Source organism: Mytilus edulis, chromosome 5 (assembly GCF_963676685.1).
Source record: "Mytilus edulis chromosome 5, xbMytEdul2.2, whole genome shotgun sequence".
Classification (NCBI taxonomy): Eukaryota; Metazoa; Mollusca; class Bivalvia; order Mytilida; family Mytilidae; genus Mytilus; species Mytilus edulis.
In genome coordinates, this window is record NC_092348.1 from 1,251,514 (window position 1) to 1,266,695 (window position 15,182).

Below are 15,182 nucleotides of genomic sequence, written 5' to 3' on the forward strand. Positions count from 1 at the left end.
TACGATTTGATTCTTCTTTACAAATTAAATAGTTTGCCACGAAGTGATGAACAAAATAAACAGATACACAATAACACAAATGCACGCTTAATAGATGAGAAATAAACAACATATACAGGAACAACTCTTTTCTCTCGCGTGATGTGTCCGGCTGCAGTGACGGCGCATCGGCGTTTACAATTGCTTGAGCTTAAGTTTGAAAATAAAAGATGCGGTATGATTGTCAATAATATAAAAGTTCAGATAAAGTGGATGTAAGCAATAATTGGCAACCGTACGGTCTTCAATAATAAGAAACACACATGTATAGTCGGCTATAAAAGTCCCGACATGAAAGATATGAAACAATTCAATTGAGAAAACTAACGGCTTATTTATAACACAAAATATTTTACGAACCAAAACTTTGACAGACACGAACCAAAGACAACCACTGAACTACAGGTTCATGACTTGGGACAGGCACATGAGGAATGTGGCGGGGTTAAGCATATTTATGAGTGCACACTCCGCCCCTTACCAGGGACAGTAGTGTAGAAGTACAACAAAATAACAAACTACATTAATCAGTTGAAAAAGGCTTAACATATCAGATCAAACAAACAAAGAAAAACATGAAACTAAAACACAGACATGACGTGGTCATTGTTAAGTGATCTTTGGTGTGTAGTTGTACTAGTATTAACACTGCATTTTCATGGAGATTATATAGCCTTTTCCCTAATCATGGTCTATTGAGTTTAAGGCAAATTATGTGTACGTAACTCGGAATTTCCTGCGTCGTTAGTTACGCGAGTTTCTCTCTCACTTCAATACAAAAAACATGGACGAACTTATAAGTACAGTCACTTGTTTTTTATCAAAGAAAAGTCGACTATCTATTGCTCATAGCAAGAACTGACTTCTAATTAAACAATATACACATGTTTGTACTGTATGAAAGATTGAATATAGATTCTTTTGATCCATTCAATATTGATATTATTCACCTTAGAATAAGTAGTGTTACTATCAACCTCATCTTAAGGAACGACACATTAATTGTGGAACAAATAAACTGGTCCTTTTTTTCGTCTGCATTGTTTTAGGGAAGTAACATCTAAATTAAGAATCAACGCTACAAAAAGACACAATACGCATAAAGGTGAAAAACATCCCCCTTTCTGCGGATGATGGGCAAATACACCGAGCCCTAACCCTTCAAGGCTGTGAAATACAAGGTTTATTTCGAGAGTATATAAGAATAGATGGTAAGATGACAGCTTGTGAAACAGGAGATAGGCTTGTTATCAGCAAGACTCTAGACAAACCAATCCCAAGAAATCTGCCTATTGGAAGTATTTTGGGAGAATTTTCCATGCTGTTCAACCAGAATTCCAAAATAACAACACTGGTGAAAGAGAAGAGAGAACATGTCACAAATGCCTTAAACCTGGCCATATGTTATTCCAATGTCCCAATGACTGGGTGTGCAAAATATGTAAGGAAAGCGGTCACAAAATGTTAGACTGCCCAAAACATTTTCAGACTGTTGATGAACATGATCATGATGAAGCTAAACAGCAACCTGAGAATGACAATATTGCATCTGTTGACAACACAGATCAGGACGAAAATGAAGATCACACTGAATTAGAAGTTCCAACAATACCACCTGCCAAAAAAAACATTTTGAAAAAAAGAGCAATAACAGCAAAACATCTACTAGCAAGACAGTAGCACCAAAAAGAAATAAAGATGGAAATAGTGACAATGTAGACAAAGCACAACCCCCAATAGATAGATTTGTTAGAACACCACATAGGAGAACAGTAAATGCAAGTGACAGATCACCTCCAACACCTACAGAAGCTTTACATGACAAAACAAGTGGAAATATTGGAACTAAAAAATTTAAAGGATAATTCAAATGTATAGAAATCACAAAACAATGACAATGATTGTACAATAGTTTTATCATACAAATTTACTAAAAAAAATGACAAAAATGACAAATAAATTACAGCTCATTTCAAGAGTTTACCAATCAAATAGACAAAACATAAATTGTAACTTTTGCTTAATCTGTTTCAGTATTGTTTTTGTCTTGCTGACATTTTATCTTAATTTGATATCATTTAAAAAAATAATAAAAATATGTAAAAGTTGAAATCTCTTTAAAAGAGTTAAAAGTTGCTATGAAGAAGTATTTTTCAAATGTGAAGTTGTACTAAAATGTGAAATATGTAACCAAACTGTGAAAATGTCAAATGTAGTGTGTAGATGTTGTTTAACTATCATGATACATGTAATTATACATCAGCTGTTCAATGTTTACATTATAAACTTAGGAATTAGGTGTTTACCTATGCTATATATAGCAACACGATTCACACTATCAGTTAACGGTAAACAGAACAAGAAACTGTTCTTTCTGAACCTTACATCACTGTTGAGATATTACCTACAAATCAATAAAACATATACAAGTAATATGATAGAAAAAATTAACTACTTACCTGTAGAATACGTATATAGTCCGGCAGTATGCACATATATTTGTCCACAACCATTTACTTTTCAATCAGAAAAAAAATGCACAAAGTATATATCAAGTGCACATGTATACAATAAAGCACCGCACTATATTCATTGTATTGAATATGTACATGTTATATGCTGTGTTTCTGGTTCTAAACTTAACCGTAAAAACATGAACGGCATTAAATTGTCCACCTTTCAATCGTGTCGAGTTCATGCTGTCAATTTAATATATAATATTTACATGATAGTATTCTCCTTTCAAACACGGACATCAAATTCTAAATTATTCAATTACCATGCGTTAATTCCTACGCTATCAAACTATTCAAATTTATTTACAATACGTTTTAAAATACACATTATTTTCACGAGGTTTAATAGCGGAACAATAAGTTTAAGGTCACACCAGGTAAAAGGTAATTATTATGTAGGTTGTATAGATTTGTGTAACAACTACATGTATGCATTAACTAAAATAATGAATATGTATTTTAATTGTGTATTAATTGATGTAACTGTATTACATATCTCTGAGTGTTATAAAATTGTAACTGTGTGCAGTGTTGAAACTTTTAGTATAATCATAATTTATATATTATTAACTATGACATTTACAAATACAGTTAATCTATGTAGTCTCAACGTAAACGGAATTAATTCAAGAGAAAAAAGAAATAGAGTTATAGAATGGGTTACCGCTCAAAAAAGTGTCATAAGTTTTTTGCAAGAAACACATTTTGATGAAATTATCGAAAGGGATAAAAATAGTAAAACAGAATATGATGCGTTTTGTAGTCATGGTACTACGGCTAGTAGGGGTGTAGCTATCTTAATTAAAAAATCATTAAGCTTCGAACTAATTAATAAATTTATTGATTAGTGCTTATCAATGTGCAGATGAATAATTCAATTTTTACATTTATTAATGTATATGCACCTAACTGTAAAACATCTAGAAATTCTTTCTTTAAAAAAGTCAGCGATAATTTAAAGGAACACGGTCTAGGAATAGCAATACTTGGGGGCGATTTTAACGAGACAATAAAACCAATTCATAGAAAATCTATACGTCCAAGTAAATTTACTCAACCTGTACATGGTTTAAAAAAAATCTAACAAACTAACAGATATATGGAGAAACTTAAATGAAAATAAACAGCAATTCACATGGAGAAGAAGAGATAAGTCACAAGCTAGTAGGATTGACATGATTTTTATTGGGTCAGATGTTTTACCTCTGGTAGAATTTTGTAAAATCAAACCAGCTGTTATTCGGTCTACTGACCACCAAAGCGTATTTCTAAAATTTAAGCCAGGGGTATCAGAAAGGGGCAATGGGTTTTGGAAAATTAACAATTCAGTATTGCAAGATAAAGCTTACCAAGAACTGATTTATACTTTGATAGATAAATATAATTTCGAAAAGGAAACATTAGATTGTAGATTATTGTGGGATGGGTTTAAAATCGCGGTAAGGGAAGTAACCACAAATTATTGTAAAAATAAAGCAAAGTTAACAAAGGGACGAAGATATACTCTGGAAAAAGAAATATAAGAAAAAATAAAATTAAGAGACGAGACAAAAATAGATTTTTTGGAATAAACTTAAATCACTACTAGTAAATGTCTTAAATACAGGATACGATAGAAACAGTCTTTCATATTCACAACGTACTAGTATATTAACTTTGATATTTAAAAAGGGGGATCCATTACTTTTAGAAAACTATCGTCCAATATCACTTCTTAATATTGATTTTAAAATTTGTCATACGTTCTTGCGCAACGTTTAAAAAAGGTACTTCCAAAAATTATAAATGAGGACCAAACCGGTTATGCTAAAAATAGATTTATTGGGTTTAATCTGAGACAAATCCAAGATGTTATAGACTACTCAGAAACATACAAAATAGAGGGAGCAATTGTTTTTGTGGATTTCACAAAAGCATTTGATTCTTTAGAATGGGATTTTATGCTTGGAACTTTGAAACATTTTGGGTTTAATGAATCATTCATTAAGTGGGTTAAAACTATGTATACAGATGTTCAAACATGTGTTATGAACAATGGGTGGGTGTCAAAAAATTTCAAAAATTCACGGGGAATCCGACAAGGCTGTCCTTTATCAGCGTTATTGTTTGTTTTCGCTGTTGAAATTATGGCTCTTAAGTTGAGGAACAGCAACGAAGTAAAAGGAATCACTATTAAGTTAGATGGGAAAAGTCACAGCATTAAAATTTCACAACTAGCAGATGACACAACATTATTTTGTAAAGATAAAAACGATGTAATATCTGCAATGAATATTATCGAAATTTTTGGCTCATTTTCAGGACTTTTGGTAAATAGAAATAAAACAGAAGGATTATGGATCGGGAAATTAAAATCATTTAAAGATAAAATTGCGGGAATTCATTGGGGAGATAAACCCATTAAAGCATTAGGGGTGTTTTTTGGACATGATAAAGATGAATGCAAAATATTAAATTGGAATTGTAAAATAGAGAAAATGATGAAATTGTTCAAGACATGGGAAAAAAGGAATCTATCAATTTTAGGGAAAATACTAATTATTAAGGCAGTACAAATGTAATTTTGCCGTTATTTACGTTTTTGGGAAGTGTCTGCTTAACTCCTGAAAATTATATTAAAGAAATAGAATAAGAAGCTTTAAATATATTTGGGATGGGAAACCAGACAAAGTAAAACGAAACCTGATAACACTTCCTTATGAAAAAAGAGGCCTACAAATGGTCGATTTTAAAAGTTATTTTAAATCGCTTAAAGCATCATGGGTATATAGACTAGTTAATGGTAAATTTGCCAACTGGAAGCTTATACCTTTTAAATATTTAAAAGTGTCTAATAATATTTTAGTTATATTTAATATGAATTTAAATGATATAAAACATTTAGAATATTTTAAATATGTTCCAGAATTTTATAGAGAAGTAATAAAGTCCTGGATTTTGACTGGGGGTGGGCAAACAAATCAAGCTGTGACATATGCTGATATAAGAAAACAAACAATTTGGGGGAATAAATTTATTGCATTTCATAAGAAACCAATTATCTTTGAAAACTGGATTAAAAGTGAAATAATATACTTGAATGACATTCTAGATGACACTATGTCACTATCAGAAAATTATATTTTGAACAAATTAAAGTGTAAAGTAAACTGGATTGCTGAATTTCATAAAATGAAACAATCCATTCCACAAAATTGGATTGATATAGTTAAACAAGAAAATTCTGTCCAAAGTAAAGTAAATATCCAGAGAAATAAGATCACATGGAAAGATCGTTATTTTGAGACTACATTTTTTTCAAATAAAATGTTATATGACTCTCTAGTGAATAGTAAAAACGAAACGTCAGTAGGGATAAACAGGTGGCTCAAAATTTTATCATTGCAAGAAGCTTCAAATATGAATTCATTATATAACTTTATTTTCAAATACTTAACTGAAAATAAATTAAAAATATACAGATGGAAACTACTACAGTTTATTGTACCAACCAAAAAGCATTTATTACAATGGAAAATAACTAATAACAGTTTGTGTAATTTTTGTAACATAGAAGAAGACTATGCTCATTATTTTTTCAATTGCTCTTATTTAACAAGATTTTGACAACAAATAAACGATCTCTTAAAAAAGAATAATATAGATTTTTCAATAAAATTACAACACATGATATTTGGATACAAAATTACAGACAGCAAGTATTACCCAATAAATTTTTTGGTTACAATTATTAGTTTTTCAATATATAAGTCGTACTATGTATCTGAGCAGAAAACAAAAAACATAGATGTATTCAGAACTAATGAATACACCAAGAGAGTAGATACCAATATTAATGGACATAAGACAATAAGTCCAATGTTGCTTTCAATTAAAAGAAACATAATCAAAGAATATTTTTTTATATTGTTAATATAGAGTTTTGTAAACAAAATGTATGTCAACTAATTTAATCAGCTGATTATTCCCTGGGTAGTCAGTGGATTGTAACAGGGTACGCCAAGAGAAGCTTGGAATCTTGATGGTTTTTGTAACAAGCAATATTTGATGAATAAAATTATTATGTAGTTAAAAAAAGAAAAAAGAATCATGGTTGTGACTGAAACTACACTTATTTGATAAAAATAGAACGTAACAACATGTTCTGCAAATTTCTTATATCCCCATATATAATGATCTTGGCCCAGTATTTCAGGGAAAAAGATTCTTGTCAAAATGTATGAACAATTGTGAAATATTGACCTTTGGGTCATGTGAGCTAGAAAGGAGTATGACCACCAAAGATTACTATCATTTAAAGACCAAAGTATCGGCACTGCATACTAAAATTGGTAACACAGATCAATATCTAATGTACATGGTATTGTAACGTGTAACGGGCGATCATTGAATCCGTATCTGAATAAATCAGGATTTCAAGTGTTCAACTCAAATTTGCTCTTTGACTATTTAAAACAATTAACACAGCCTTAAATGAATTCACAATGTCAAATATATACGCCATTAAATGCATATGAATTAAATTACAAGGTGATCTATCAATAAAGTTTGAGTACTGCAGACGTCTTTTTGTCACAGCCAAGCTTTTGTTGATATCTGCTATTTGTGGTGCCAAATAGGACCCACGTTGCTGAAAAAGTGCTTTAGGCATCACACTGGTGTCAGAAGTGTTGACTATTGTAAATTTATTCGACTGAGAAGTTTGGAAATTCATTGGAAAGTTGCCAGTTTGGAAAACCACGTGAGTCGATGATTGGGCAATCCGGAAGCGGATCCCCGTTAATCACAACCCAACCATAATTATTCCGGTGAGATCGTATGATTTTTATACTTTAAATACCGAAAATTGTTTAAATTTTACAAAAAATTAGCTGACGAAAATTTGCATTTGAAAAAAAATAATTCCGGTGGCTCCGACCTCGTCACCAAATTACCGGACATACAAATATTTTTAATAATTTTTTTTTTATATTTTTTTTAGTCAAAATTTGCATTTTGTATCATACTAATTTGCATATCGTTGGACTGTTTCATGTAATACGTGTTTTTTAAGTATTACAGATCAAATTTAGAAAAAAGGACTTATGAGTGAAACTGGTCAACACAACTATCTCAGGGCTAATCCACTCGTCATCTCACAGCGTGAGAGTGACCGGTTTGCTGTACTACTTGTGACATTACAGAAAGAATTTCACAGTCCAAAGGTTACATTTCCAGGAGGTACAAAAAATTAGGGGAAGCTACTTACAAAATATTAGTCCAGTTCAATAGGATTAAAGACTTTGTTTTTCAAAAACAAGGAACTATGAAATTTATTCGCATTCCCCCATATTCTGCGTCAATCTATAATCAAGAGAGAGGACCTTAAAAAACCAGAAACTTTTTTGGAAACAGACGAGTTCATCAAACAGGAATACACTAAAATTTCAGACAGATATTGTTAAAACAAGATCACGCAACAGACAATATGTTAATTTTTACCTGCTTAGAGACGGGCTACATCCTAAAAGAATATTGGCACAAAAGTGGTGGAGAAGGTTACAACTTGACATATGCCAAGGCTGTTGGTTAGATAGGACAGGAATTACAATCTTTATAAATTGCAATTAAATAACAAACATGAATGACGATACAGTAGTGGAGACAGGTTCTGATAGAAGAGTCAGCGAAGATTCCCAGCCCAATGGTGATCAGTTAGGCATAAAAATGCTTAACGTGTTAGAAAGAATGGATAACGACATGGGAACCTTGGCTGACACCATGACTAATACGTTTTGAAAACAGGATGAGTTTTCTGCCAATACAATGCAGCTTCTCTACGAACAAAGTAGAAGTTTAGAAGAATGATTTTTCTGGATCTTCTATTTGTCAAAAGTATGGATTATATGATGCTAATAAGGAACACCTAGACCCTAAGTTATGTGAAAACAAACCAGTTGACAGTCGCCAGATTGGCCAAGGGAACAGTCACAGGCAATCTCCGTTCGATCAAGATAGCAAGCCGACATCAGATTTACAGTTTGGTCGTGGGAACAGTCCCAGACCACCTTCATTTAGTTTAAATGATCAACCAACAGGATATTCGCAGTTTGGTCGCGGGAACAATCCCAGACCAAATGCGAATTCACACACACCATTGTCATCAACAACAAGGGATACAACAACACAGAATTTAGATGATGACAGACAGACCGGGAGTTTGCATTTTGGTCGCGGGAACAGTCCCAGGCCAAATGCGAATTCACACACACCATTGTAATCAACACCAAGGGATACAACAACACACACCCCTTTTAGACCGTTGTTAAGCACTATAGAAAGATGGGAGTCTAGGTCGAGTCCTATGAACATAAATAATAGACAAGATTCGACAAGAAACATAAAACCTTCGTTTTCTAGTGATATTGACGCTATGCACAGTAGTAACAATACACAGCAGACAAGACAACGAGTAACAAAGAATGACGTTTCCCGCCAAAAACGTCCAACATTCGATGGGAAGGATGATTATGAGGGGTTTATTATCCCATTAAATAGGGCAGCTAGGAGAAATGAATGGACAGAGGAGGAAAAGTTAGATAGGTACATTGAATGGGCAGGCGAGTAAATTTATGGCAGCAATTCTTCGTCAGGAAAGAGATAATTTTGAATCCCTGTCACGTCACATGGAAAACAGGTTCAACCGAAAAGAGCCCCCAACCACTGCACGTAAAAAATTATCCGATATATGACAACACAATGAACAGAATGAAGAGTTGGCTGAAGAAGTAAGGCGATTAGTTTGTAGAGCATACCCAACAGGTAGTATCGAGCTACAAGAGGAACTAGCAGCAGAACACTTTTTGAAGGGCCATAAGAACCTCAAAATTGCATATGAAGCTTTAAATCGTCAGCCTAAGATTGTACCTTCAGCACTATATATTGTAGTACAACTACAACACAACTACCATCCTACGTTGGGAAGAGATGTTGATTTTAACACAAAACAACGGTCCAGTCGCGTTACCTGGAAAGACGAGAATGATGAAGATGAAAACAGTTATGATCAATATGAAGAGATGGAAAACGTTAGACAGTTGGCAACTTCATTTCGGAAACCAGATCATCAAAGTTTACAGAATGAAATCAAAGCACTGAGAGATCTTTTAGAAAGGTCCATGCTGAAAGATTCAAAACCAACTTCCTCAACAACACAGTCAATATGGTCAACGGGATGTTATTCTTGTGGTGATAAAGGCCATTATAAAAGTGATTGTCCTCAAAGATCACGACCCCCCCCCCCCAGCCCTATCATGAGACAAGAGACTGGCACCGATCGTGAAAGGAGACCTGTTTATAAGATAGGCAGGGGACAAGGTTTATTTATTCCAATTCAAGTTAATGACAATACGGTCGATGCTATTGTTGACACTGGAGCAGATGTAACGGTACTTTCTAGATCTTTTGCAAATGGTATTGGGTTGAGCGGTACTACGGGAATGCAAGCATGTTTGTTGAATGCAGAAAGCGGGAAAGAAATGGAGGCCGATATGCATGTGGTTGCAAAGCTTAGACTGGAAAAGACAGAGATCATTTGGAAAGTATGCATTGCGCCGATAAGAGACGATATCTCAATTAGAATGGACTTATTGAAAAAAGTAGATGGTATAATAATGGCTCGACAAGGTAATTTGCTGATAAAAGATGAGCTTATTCCAGGACGGTATCGAAAAGAGACTGATACCAAATATCTAGAGTCACAGTTGCAATGGAAACAACTTTGGAGTCCATGGCAGAGACAAATGTGATTGGAAGGGTTGACTGTCCAAAAGAAAGTGTTGTTGGTGTTTTGGACCCGGCATCATTACAAAACGGTTGCCACACTGGATCGGTTTTAGTGGAAATAAATGAAAAAATACCAATCAGAATTATCAACCCAACACAACAGAAAATTATGCTATGATCTGGAACTCATCTTGGAAAGTTTGTAGAAGTAGTGGACATTGACAGTGGGGATCCTGATACCGACAACAGGGACATCGAAATACCTGATTATACAGACAGTTTGCCAGAATATTTAGGACCTATTATGGATTCGACAGGAGACAACATTACATCTCACCAGAAACAAGAGGTTGCAAGACTTTTAATGGAATTCAAACACATATTTGCTAAGAATGATGAAAATGTTGCTTGACCCTATTAATAGTTGAAAGTGTTAACAACCTGTTCAGCCTATTGTTTTCAATCACATGGTTTAACCGACTAATTATATTTGTAGTGATGATGCAATGGCTGAATTTAAATGCGGTTGTAAATAGTCTACCGACATATTAGATTCTAATAAATTCCAGTGGCGGATCCAGGGGGGTGGATCCGGGTCCGGGGGTTTGGACGATCAATGCATTATAATGGGGACATATAGTTGGAACACCCCTTTTGAAAACGGCTGGATCCGCCATTGAGGTCACGTGCACACTGCTATAGCATATCCACATGGGTAATATCGAAATAGACAAAAAATATTATTACTTAAAAGAAAAAAAAAAATTCATTCAAGCAATTCAATCCAATACGTACAGCTCCAAAAACAATGAATATTCAAATGGTAAAATAAATATTCCAAACAAATTAAAATGTTCAAATGCTGATGTCCCGAACTTTGAAGATACCAACTGAGTATCCTCAGACTATAAATTGAACAACTTCCGATACAACGAAAATCAAAAATCATGTCAAACAGAAAATGTATTTATTATTAACATGATAGAAAAAAATATTGTGAAGGAAAACAGTTCTTTTTGGATATAAAAGACTTTTCCTGTTGGTAAATTGATATCTCTATGAACATAATTCAGCTCGGCGCGTGGACGCTCTTTTACATCGCGATGACCATTAGGGCATTCCAATGTATTGTTGCCACAGAGATTTGACTTTCGTTTCTGACTAGTAACCGATCGTATAAATACGCGAACATTTCTTAGTGCAAAATAGCAATCCGTATCGCTTGTTATAAATTAAATTCTTCAATGGATACTAAAAAAATTGTTTAGAAAACAAATAAATAAGATGTAAATGTCTATTGACGGTAGAAATGTGTATATATCTTTTCTATATTTATAAATTTAGATCGTTCAGTGCTGTTTATTTGGTATTTTTATTGACGTTATCGTTCTTGTACCATCATAACTGTTGTTACCGTTAAAGCTTTAGAAGTGTGCTAGTTCATATTGCACTTTACAAAAGATTGAGCACACAAATGACGTTTTTGGAGGTCTGGAAAGCAGTTATTTATAAGGGGAAATTGTAAAGATTTATAGATATAAGAAGATGGTGCTTGAGTTCGAATGAGACAATTTTCCATCAAAGTAATAATTTGTTTCAAGTAAACAATTATATATCAATGTAGGGCCTTAAACACCGAGCCTTGGCTCACAGCGAACACCACGCTATATAGGAACCAAAAAAATTCAAGTGCTAAACCATTCAAAAAGGAAAACCAACGGTCTAATTTGTATAAAAAAAAGAGATTCAAAAGTACAGGTCAGATTTTGTCGAATCAATCTGAACGAGGACAATATGATTCATCTTTGTCACAAGTTAGTTTCATTGTTTACAATAAAGAAAGTCTTCCGTGCATGCGTTGCGAGCATATTAGATATATATTATTTCATTATAAAATTTGCTATAAAATGTTAAATATGTTAACAATGATTTTGATACTTAACTATTTGAATACGACATTGTTTATTAAACCCTGTCGGTACTGGCATTTTCAAATTTTGAAAATGGTGGATTGAACCTGGTTTTATATCGCTAAACCTCTCACGTCTATGACTGTCTCATCAAATTCTGTCATATTTACAAATATGCGTGAACAAAACAGACATACTAGGTAAAATTGTGAAAATATGGGTACAGCAGTCAAATATTAATACTAATAAGTACTAATATTGATATTTATCGGTAATTTGTACATATTTCCTTTGATGTGTACTCGCTGATAATGTCAGTATCAGTGGACTGGCCGTGATATGAAAATTATTGGGTTAGTACTCAAATGACATGCGCGAGTGCAACGCGTAAGGATCTACTTTCCCCTTTCATTCACAAAATTGCGCGTGATTTTTTTCACAGAAACGCACGAGATTTTTGGCGAATGAAACACTTGACAATGACATTGTTTGAAACTTTCACAAAGTTAGTTTAGCCTTTTTGAACGATGGTTGTGAAAATGTGAACAGAAAATGCATGAAAAAGCCGATAGACTTTTAAAAAAAGAAATGTGTTATCTATAATTGATATATATGAAGTACAACTAACATATCATCAATGATGTTCCAATCCGAGTTTTTATTAATACAATACCAATACATAGCCTGGTGCTGTTCCAAGTAGTTTTCTTTTTCTGTTTCCTGAGAAGTATTTGTTTTACCTGTTCAGTCACTATGAAGTGTTACAATTCATATTTAAACGCAACACATAAATAGTGACCAAAAAGGTACCGCTATCGCATGAGAGAAGCTAGAAAAAAAAATGAAATTTACGCATTTTCGACATTTTTGTGGGACCATCATATACAATTTTAAAAGATGTGGTTTCATTGTCAATTTAAAGACAGATATTCATAGGACAAAGAACAAATAAGTCAACTTATTCATATGCGGATCTAGGATAAATTTTAAAAAAAAGAGGGGGGGGGGGGTAACCGGGGGAACCAAAAGGTCTGCTTTGACCAGAATTGTAGCCTTTATAAGGGGTGGCTGTGACCCGCGTCGCCTACCCCCTAAATTCGCTTTTGAAATCAAAGGTAACCACAGGGCCTTTAAACTCCAAGTTTCACATTTCTGGTCCGCGTTGAAAATAGATGAACACGAAGACTTTGACAAAAGCAAGAATTATAAGCTAAAAGTTAAGTGACATCTATTAAAATGTTTGAAATATTTATGAAGTAGACAAGAAATTAGCTGCGGAACCGTAGCTCTTAGGTCCTTATGTTATTTTTTGACTATTAGTATTTGCGGACCGTCCGCAAATAGTCAAAAAATAACATAAGGACCTAAGAGCTACGGTTCCGCAGCTAACAAGAGATGAGCTTGTTCAGATAATTTACAAATTATTTACAGTAAGCTTACAATGCCTCCTGAAATGTCTCCTCACATAGTCCAAATAATTATGTTTTTTATCAGGACGTCGGGATTAACTTTATTTAAATTCGGGACCTCGCGATTTCGTGCTTTTAAACCCGGTCCAGGGATTTCGGGATCAGGACCCCTCCTATCCTCCTCTATGTTGATGCTTTGTGAAAAATAAAGAAATTTGACTTACCGGTATGCTACCATTATATTTGCCATTGTTAGAGTCATGTCCAAAGCAGAATATTAATGAAACACATGCAATAATTTCTTTTCAATACTTTGTGCAAGAGAACGCCATGTTTACTGCACTGTGACAAAATTTCAAATGACGTAATGCAGCCTGTGACGTCAAGTGTGATTCGCCGTGATTCGACGCGAAAAAGAAGTTCGTTTGTTATTTTCTCTATTATTGTAGTGATTTTAATTGTTTTTTTAAATTACCGATAAACAGAATAAAGGACTTTTTGTTTTTGATACTGACTTTATCACAGAAAATATCAGGCTCGCCCTTCGGGCTCACCTGATATTTTATTGTGATAAAGTCAGTATCAAAAACAAAAAGTCCTTTATTCTATATAACAAAAACACCGCTAGGATATTTTAAAAGTATCGCATTGATATTAGAACTATTAGCATTTGTATATTTATGTAAATGTATATAAGAAAAACACAGCACTTTAAATTTTACACGGACATAAAAGTTTTTATCGATTGTTTTCTTCCATAGACTGATTTGTAATATCACCATATATGATGAGTTTATTAATGTGCAACTGATTAAAATAACACAATGACAAAATGACACAATGCTTCAATGCACAAGGAATTTGTATGAACACAGCTCAACTCACACACTAATTATCAATATGAATCCGAACGAAATGAATGTATTCCAAACTTATAAGATTTAGCACTTTGCACTTTCACTTATACACTTCAACAATATAACAACTTGCAACATCAGCAAGTACACACCTTGTATTCTCACTAATACACTTACACAATATAACAACTTGCGGCACAAGCAAGTATACACATTGTACTTTCACTGTACAATAACTTATTATATAAGTTCACTTTATAACACAAAGTTCGGAACACGTTTCAGAAATTTATATGTGACGTCACTTTGGGCGTTGCATTGACGATGGCAAACAGGACTGTGATTTTGTAATTTATTCGTTTTTTATTCTATAGCTAGTCACTACTTCAGTTTAATTATGTATATTTTATAAAATTTACTGTTTGCAAAACTATGTATTATTCTTGATAATAATAATGTTTTGTCCAAGGTGGATAACCCTCACCTCACAACTTTTTAGAACTTTTTACATCTGAGCATAGTTTTGTGTGGACGTAGCGCGCGTTTGGTGTATAAAAATATGTTTTAACCTGTTACCTTTGGATGATTATTATTCGTTTGTTTCTCTGTCCTTTATTTTCTCCCGTTTATCTGTTTATTTATTGTAACCCTGTCGTGTAATGTTGTTATTTAAATTTTACAATTAAC

At 33.4% G+C, this 15,182-nt stretch overlaps 1 protein-coding gene across 1 annotated transcript in view; it reads left to right on the forward strand.

The window, feature by feature from the left end:
• Positions 1–15,182, forward strand: part of LOC139522641 (uncharacterized) — a 217,888-nt gene that overhangs the window by 159,518 nt on the left and 43,188 nt on the right. The gene's annotated exons all lie outside the window — the stretch shown is intronic.